General features: G+C 45.9%; 1 protein-coding gene across 11 annotated transcripts in view; it reads right to left on the bottom strand.

Moving 5' to 3' along the window:
• The window catches only part of Wdr20 (WD repeat domain 20), a 55046-nt gene that overhangs the window by 45798 nt on the left and 509 nt on the right, over nucleotides 1–8739 (bottom strand). The window lies entirely within an intron of this gene.

Genomic DNA, 8739 nt, shown 5'->3' with positions numbered 1-8739 from the left:
AAAAAAAAAAAAAAAAAAAGGCTGCAGGTGCAGACCAGCAGTGGACTGCTCTTCTAACATGCATAAGCCCCTGGGTTCAATCCCCTATATCGCCAAAGAAAAAAAGTGAGATAAAAAACAGAACAGATGCTCTCATCACTATGAGAAGAGGAAGAGGAAGGGGAAAAGGAGGAGGAAGAAGAAAAGGAAGAAAGAAATAGAGGAGGAGGAAGAGAGAGAAGGGAAGAGGGAGGAGGAAGTAAAGGAGGAGGGAAAAAAATCTAACCTCAGGCTCCAGAGGTTAACCAACATGATCAAGGACTGAGAGCACCCTACAAAAGGCAAAATATGCATTGCAGGAAGATTCTAACCCTAAGAAGTCTCCAAATGAAAGCCGGTCTATTTAAAATTCTTAGAGCTAGCAGGAAGGCACACTCTAGGAAGCTGCAGCAGTAGAATCACAAGTTTGAGCCCAGTCACTAAGTCAGACCAACTCAGTGACCAAGCAAGACCCTGTCTGAAAATATAAAATGAAAACAGAGAGTTGGGGGTGTAGCTCTGAACAAGTCATGGGTTCAATCTCCAGTGCCAAAAAGAGGCTAACTTAAAAACCAGCACTGGGGGCCAGGAATTTAGCTCAGTGGTTCCACCGCCTGCCTCGCAAGTGCAAGATCCTGAGTTTGATCCTGGTTCCAAAACAAACAAAAAAACCAGCACAGGGATGGCAGCCTCAGGGTAAGAGGGAGCATCAGCACTGGACGCAGTCACAACTCTGGGGTGCCGAGAGTCTATTTCTGTAACGTAAGAAAAGCAGTGACTGCCTGACCCAACCCTGTAAAACGCAACTACACAAGCTATACCAATGCTTTATAAATTGTGAAATCACCATCCTCACCAATGAAAGGCAGCAGGGTGGGCAGGAGGGTCAAGAGTTTGAGGCCAGTTGGGCTGCAGAGAAGTTCAAGGCCAGACCACATTACATAGTGAGCCCCTTACTCAAAAGGGAAGGAGAGGGGGAGAGGGAGGGCCCAGAAAGCTGCGTTGTCACTCCCACCCTGTGAGGACTCAGCAATCCTGCCCTATCCCTCCTCAGAACCTCCAGGGAAGTCTACTTCTTCTCCACATCTGAAGGGACAGTACATGTTGTCACCTCTCTTCTACCAACCCCCACTCTGGAAGGACATCAGCAACCCATCAGCCAGATCCTACTGCCTCAAAATACAGTACAAGTATTTCATTTTTGACAGAAAAACTGCACGGGAGGCCTAGTCAGCAGCCTTGGATTCAATGCCAGCCTCCCCTGAGTAAATGAACAAGTTGCAATCTCTCCCATCATCAAAAGAATTTTCCTCCAGCAGGGTGTGGTGGTACACACCTGTACTCTCAGCATCTGGGAGGCTAAAGAAGGAATACCACAAGTTCAAGACCCACCTAAACTACACATCAAGACCCTGTCTCAAACAAAACAACCCCACCCCACACACACAAAGGACTGCTTTCTGTGTGCATCTTACAACGCTCACATCCACCCATGGAGCCTCTCAACACCTCACCTCTGACCTCTGCAAGGGCAAGAGAAGGAGAGTGGAGAATCAAAGTCCTTCCTGCCCAGCATGGCTGTGCACACCTATAATCCCAACTACACAGGAGGCCAAGGCAAGAGGTCAGGAGGCTGAGGCAAGAGGGTCACAAGTTCATGGCCAGTCTGGACAGTTTACCAAGATTCTGTCTCAAAGTAAAATAAAAAGGGATGGGATGTAGCTCAGCATTCCCTGGGTTCACTCCCCAGTACAGCCAAAAAACCAAAGAAGTATCACTTAAGGTGATCATGAAGATGCTGTCCCCTTCGGGTATAAGAATCCAAAGTCAAACAAATAAATCTTATCAATATTTCACGAGTCAGTAAGTTAGCTCTTAATGGAGAAGAAACAGGTTCCAGTCATTCAGCAATCCCATATGTGCCCTACTGCATTAAGATTTCTCAACATCAGTTTAACATAAAGTTTTAGACTTCTAGGCCTCTAAATTATAAATGAGGATCAGAGAGGTGTGAAAATTACTAATGGGAAGGACGGTGTGAACATGACCTTCTCTGAAGCAGTCCTGCATCTAAAACTAGTCTGTGGAAAAACCTTCAAAAAGCATCTAGGCTAAGCATGGTGGTACACTCCTGTAATCTCAGTACTCTGGAAGCTGAAGCAGGATGATCATAACTGCAAGCCCAGTCTAGCAACATACTGAGGCCCTGTCTCAGTCAAAAAAAAAAAAAAGTGAAAGAGGCCCGAGGATATAGCTCAGTGCAAAGGCTCTGGATTCAATCCCCAGCCTCCCACCTCAAAAAAAAAAAAAATCATCTAGTTCACCCTCCCATGTCACCAACAGATGGTCCTGCAGTTTTTGACAATGAGAGAACATTTCCCCTGAGAATGCTCATTCTCTTACCAAGTCAACTTTCCTCTAACATGGCTTTAAAAATACCCTAGACACTATCAAATGAGTCTTCTTCAGGCTCCAACTTCATCTCAGCATGGTTTTAGGTATGGAGCTTTTCCACCATGGAGACCACGGGGGCAGCCAAGCCCGATGGCTATGGTCTCAGCTGTGGGAGCCTCCACGGCCGGCATGGGCCAGTCCAGGAAGACCCTGTCTCAAAATAACACCTAAAAAGGCCAGACATGCAGCTCAGTGGGAGAGTGCTGGGCTCCAGCCAGCACTGCTGGAAATCGGTGCCTTCTACTGCTCTCCCAGGTACCCACCCAATTCAAACTCATAAATAAAGTGGGCAATGAACTCAAGACCCCCAGTAGAAAGATGAGACACAGTGCGCAGAGAATCACACAACTCTTGGCGTTGAAAAGTCCTCAGAACCACTTACCACACTTGCCACCAGTCAGGCACACACCTATCTCACATGATCCCAGCACTTCCAGAGCTGGAGATCAGGAGTTTGAGACCAGACTGGGCAACATGGTAAGGCCCCATCTCAAGAATAAAAAAAAAGCACACTCTCCACTTACTGTGGGATCGGCTCAGTAACATCTAAGCAGCACATCGTAGTCTAGAATCTTAAATGGGGCAGAGAGAGGTTCTTTGGTTTGAATGTTAAATAATTCTCACTACAGGTTCAAATGTTCATCAAGACATGAATCTTGCAGGTAATAAATATTTGTCTGACAAAAGTAGATCAAAAGTAATCTGTGCCATTTGGTTATTTTCCATTACTTCAGTATTTTTTTTTTTTTTTTTTTTTTTTGGTTTTTTAAGACAGGGTCTCATTATGTAGTTGAGACTGACTTGGAACTATGTAGGTCAGGCCGGTCTCGAACTCACAGAGATCCTCCTGCCTCAGCCTCCCTGAGTGCTGGGATTACAGGAGCCACCACGCCCAGCACTTCAAGTGACTCTTGCTATACAATTTCCCAATTTTTTTTTCTTGATACTGGGGATGGAACTTGGGTCCTTGTACTTGGCAAGTGGGCGCCAGAACCAATGAGCTAAATCCCTAGGCCCCCAATTTCCCAATTTTGAGAAAGCTCTATTTGTTACCTATTAACAGTATTTTTTAATGTTTTCAAAAAGATGTGTGCTACATGCCAGGGGTGGTGGTGCAGGCCTGTAATCCCAGCACTCAGGAGGCTGAGGCAGAAGGATCATCGTGACTTTGAGGCCAGTCTGGGCTACACAGCAAGACCCTATCTCCAAAAAAAAAAGTAAAAGTAAAAAAACCTACAGCTGGGTGTGGTGGCACATGCTTGTAATCTCAGCACTTAGGAGGCTGAGGCAATAGGATCATGGTGAGTTGCCTGGGGAACTTAAATTCAAGACCAACCTGAACTACATAGCAAGACTGACTCAAAAAAACAAAAAACAAACCCCAAACAACCCCTTCCAAAAAGATATATGCTACAAAAAAATGTCCAAGTTACTTCTGGGCCCAAATTGAATGGTTTTTCAGCTTCTTAAAGATCTTTTTAAAGTACAGTATAGAGGACACAGTTTATTCACTCATTCACAGAAGGTGAAGTCCCGACTCCACTGAATGCTGCAGTGGGCCCTACAAAGTCAGAGGGCAGAAAAAAGACTCCATACCTAGTCTAAAGGTGCTCGGCTTACTGACAAGCCAAGTTACCCCAGAGAAGTATAAACTGCGGGACATGCTGGGAAGACAAAGTACGGGGCGCCAAGAGGACATGTAGTGGGCACTGTGATCCAGCCTGGAGGCCCTCAGAGGACCTTCTGAGGACACAGCAGGCAGGCAGGGGTCTGAGTGGGGCCATGCACAAGTCTGTAGGAAGAGTGCTGCAGAAAAGCAGAGCACTGGCCAGCACCTTCCGGGCCTTCACCTTCACACGACTGCTCTTTTCTTTCAGGGTAACAAGCTATGCTACGGACATGGCACAAGGCAAGTGGTTCTAAATTCTAGGGTAGGGTGGGCAGTAAGTATGGTCGGTCTCCCAAATCTCTGAGCACCCCACATCACCCAGGCACAGTCTTAGCTGTCTGATCGGAGCCATGCAAGGCTTTGTTGAAATGAATGTTGTCTGGTTTTTTTTTTTTTTTTTTGGAGATGGGGTCTAGCTCTGCATGCAGGTCAAGCTGGCCTTGAACTATATAGCCCAGGCTGGCTTCAAATTTGAGGTGATCCGCCTGCCTCAGCCTCAGAGTGCTGGGACTACAGGTTTGTGCCACCACACCCGGCTAGTGTCAGTGTTAATGCTCAAATTATTTTCTGTACAGCCAAATAAATTCACAAAACTACATCTTACACAAGGAACCCCATTCTGAACTTCAATTGTAAAAGGACATTCATCTTCCCCACAGGGGTGCACAGTGGGACTCATGGCAAAATGCTGGGGGGAATTCTGGTACTGTGACCAAAGGCGGAAGAAGTACCTTTTTCTCTTTAATTTACAAAGTAGGGATTGAACCCAGGGCCTTTGCACTGAGCTACATGCTCAGCCCATTTTTATTTTTTTGAGATAAGGTCTTGGTAAATTGCCAAGCTGGGCTCAAACTCAGGATCTTCCTGCCTCAGCCCCCAGGTGCTGGGATTCAGGCCTGCACCACCTATTCTGGTGGAATCAGAATCTTGATTGAAGCACTTCTTTAGATCTGGTAGTGCTTCATTTTCCTCACAAAGAGAAAAACCTGTGACAGGTTTACTGGGCTGCGGTGCTGCACACACCAGTGTTGGCAAGACTTTCAGAACTTTCAGAAGTAACAACCAGCCCTCGGCAGACATGCAGTTGGTTCGCTGCCACTGGCAGGTACTGTACCCTGCAGCCCGACCCCCAAACCCCAAACGAGCCAAAAGGGCCAAGGCGAGACTCGCGGGGGAGCCGGCAGACCACTTTGCTCCACTCCCACAGGACCCTTGGGAAAGACCCTTTTACACACATACACTTCAGCTGAATCTAAATTTCATCCACATTAGAGCTTCTAAGTGAGCTAACTATTGTAAAACTACATGCCTTGAAGAAAATAATGAAAACCAAACCAAAAAAAAAAAGTCAATATAACCAGGGCTGGGGATGTAACTCAGAGGTGCCGCTGCCTGTCTCCCAAGTGCAAGAACCCGAGTTTGATCCCCAGGACCAAAAAAAAGTCAATATAACCAAAAAAGACTACTAACCTGTGGGAAGCCAGCCATGGCCCACTGGCTTTTTGAAAGACAACATTTGTTCCTTTTTAAGGACTGCACGTGTTAAACTTGTTTTGACCCTGCTCGCTGGGACCGCTGTGCAGAGTGCGAGCGTCCCGGGCCGCGTGGACCAGGTGTTGAGGCCCGTGTGAACTCTCGTTCCCGTGGAGCGGGTGTTGAGGTTACTATGGTGATCCTAGCCCATAATAGTTCGGCCTTTCTCTTTAAAAGGCCGGTGCTTGCCGGCAATAAACGTCGCCTTGATCAGACTCTTGTCTTGGCGTCCTTCCTTTCTCTCTGCCCCATCTCCACCCCGCTGCTCTTTCAGGTTTGAGGCACTGCGGGACAGTGCTCTGCGTCGCCGGTTCGCGACACTAACCCTCCAAATTTTAGTTTTATAAATAATTCGCTATTTTAAAATCAGGTCATAAAAATAGTCACTTATACCCAGAAATGACAATTACGATCTCATTTTTGGAAATTACAATGCTTATTAGATTTAGGTGTTGGCCACATAATGCCAGCTTATCTATAAAATACTACCCCATGAAAATGAAATTTTACCAAAAAATTTTAAAGTGCTCAAATTGTGCAGGTAAAGGCAATTTACATAGTTCAGATTTCTCTTCTTTGAAAGAATTTCTTGATGTGGTTTTGAAAAGCTATTAGTTTTACTCTTCAGTGAACAGGGTCTTGCTAAAAGAGAACACTACTATGAATACTTCCAGGTGACTGACCTAGGTTTTTGTCATGGTTGTTGTTTGGCTTGCTTGTTTTTCGAGAAGGGTCTCCCTGTATAGTTCAGGCTGATCTTGAACTCACTATGTAGCTCAGGGTAGCCTGAATTCCCAGCAATTTTCCTGCCTCAGCCTCCAGAATGCTGGGATCACAGGTGTGTGCCACCATGTCCTGCAAGTGACCTTTTTGATTGATGCAAACTAGGACTATCAGATCCAAATGAGGTACGCCATGAGAATACAGTGATCCGTGACTTACAACTCGATCAGTTCCCGAGGGCTGGTAACTAAATCAGTACAGCTGAGATCTGGGCCTTTACCTAGGTACACAACTATAGATAACAAGAAACAGATGAATCTTCCATTAACCTCACTAACCAAAGTTGCTCATATGTCAGGGCAGTTGTAACTTGAGGGTCCATTGTATCTCAGAAGTTTTCTGGCACACAGCTGTGAATCCAGCACTGTAGGAGGCTGAGTCAGGAGGACTACAAACTCAAGTCCAACCTAGGTAACTTAGGGAGACCTTGTCTCAAAAAAAAAAAAAAAAAAAAAAAACCTAGGAATGTAGTTCAGTGAGAGGGCCCTAGGTTCAATCCTCCATAGAAAAAGAGGAAAGAAAAAAGGAAAGGAAGAAAAGGAACCTTTCAGGGATAGGGGTGTAGTTTAGTAGTTCAAGCCTTGGGTTCAATCTCCAGCATCACATATGAGGCAGGGTCTCACACCATGTATGTAGCCCAGGCTGGCCTGGAACTCTCAACAATCCTCCTGCCTCAGCCTTGTCTGTTCAGATTGCAGGGGTGCGCCACCAGACCCAGCTTAAAAATAAATCTTACTGTTTGCGCTTGTAACTGAATTTAGTTTTTAACCACATTGTGGTTTATGTAAATATAAATGCTAAAACTGATTTCTGAGGGGAAAAAATAAAACCTGATCTTTTCAGTCCTAGCCTAAAAGTCAAGATGGCAGCTTTCCATTTGAGTTACTCTTAATGCTTTTTTTTGGGGGGGGGAGTATTGAACCAGGTACCTAAGCATGCTACCACTGAGCTACACTCCCAGTCCTTTTTACTTTTTATTTTGAGTCAGGGTCTTGCTAAGGTGCCCAAGCTAGCCTTGAACTTGGGATCCTCCTGCCTTGGCCTCCAGGGTTGTTGGCACGCCCCACTGTACCTAGTGTAATGTTTGTTTTAGCTACATTTTACATCTATTGAGTGTTTCAGAGCTTTAAAACCCACTACAGTTATTACATTATTGATTACATGTGCACTGCAATATTCCCTTTTTAAAGAAGTACAAATTATAGTTAAATAACTTATCCAAGGTCACCCAACAAATAAGTCTGTGACATAGCTGGGAGCAGCACTAAAATCACAGCTCCCAGGCAACGATTACATTTCCCCAATTCCAAAAAAGGAGGAAAAGTCAAGGGATTTCGTTTCAGGAACTTCTAACAACATGCCCCAAGTGTAAGTAGCAGCATACTTGTTCTAATAAAGGCGAAGGATTCACTTTGAATGAAAGAAACAACTCGCTACATTTTTAGCTACCTTTGACACAAGCAGAAACACTATACTGCATTTGAATATACGACATTCCAGAAGCTGCTCACTCTTCAACATGTACTTTATTTTCACACTAACTGAGCATTTATACATTAATCTGCCATCACCTTGCCCCATCCCGAGGTGCTAATTTCCTGTTTTCTAAGAGTAAAGTCAAAGACCGCCATCTCAAAAGTAGGCAGTTCTCACAACATAGTTACATCGCCAATGAAGGAAACGCTCCAATAAATTGCTACTTTTAAAGAAATATTTTAAAACATGATTACATGCTTCACAGAATTACTGTGAGGTCGCCCGGCCTGCCGAGGAGGAGGGCTCCTTCAAAGTAGCTTCTAAGGTACGTCCCTCCCTCTTTGGGACACAGCCTGACTTGTCAAACAAGATTCATCTGGGCACGCTCACGCAAAGCCGAGCCAAGCAGCTCAGGCCGCTGGAAACATTATTTCCACTTCCCAGCCCTAGTACTCAGCCCTCGAAGGATGCAAGGAAAAGGAGGACCCTCTTTCTCGTCTTTCGGCAGAATATTCCCTCCGCGGAGACAATGACAGCCTCCCCTTCCGCGGAGGATTTTGGAAATACAAAGTGCCTGCCCCAGAAGGAGAGGCTCAGAGGAAGTGTCAGTGTGGCAGCAGGTGGAGTGGCTCTGCGTGCCGAGCAGGTCCTTTCTGACCTAGTCTCGCTTCTCCACCTCCCAGCCCCGGGTCCGCCTTACGGACCTTTCTGAGCTACCTCGCACTCTGATCTCCAGCCCGGGACGAGGTCCCATCCGCCCGGGAGGCGAGGGAACCGCAGCAGACAAGCCGGCCACGCCGCCTCTT

This window comes from Fukomys damarensis, unplaced genomic scaffold (genome assembly GCF_012274545.1).
Source record: "Fukomys damarensis isolate Sample0158 unplaced genomic scaffold, DMR_v1.0_HiC HiC_scaffold_21, whole genome shotgun sequence".
Lineage (NCBI taxonomy): Eukaryota > Metazoa > Chordata > Mammalia > Rodentia > Bathyergidae > Fukomys > Fukomys damarensis.
The sequence above is the reverse complement of the archived record's forward strand: the minus strand, read 5'-3'. Positions and strand labels throughout refer to the sequence as shown.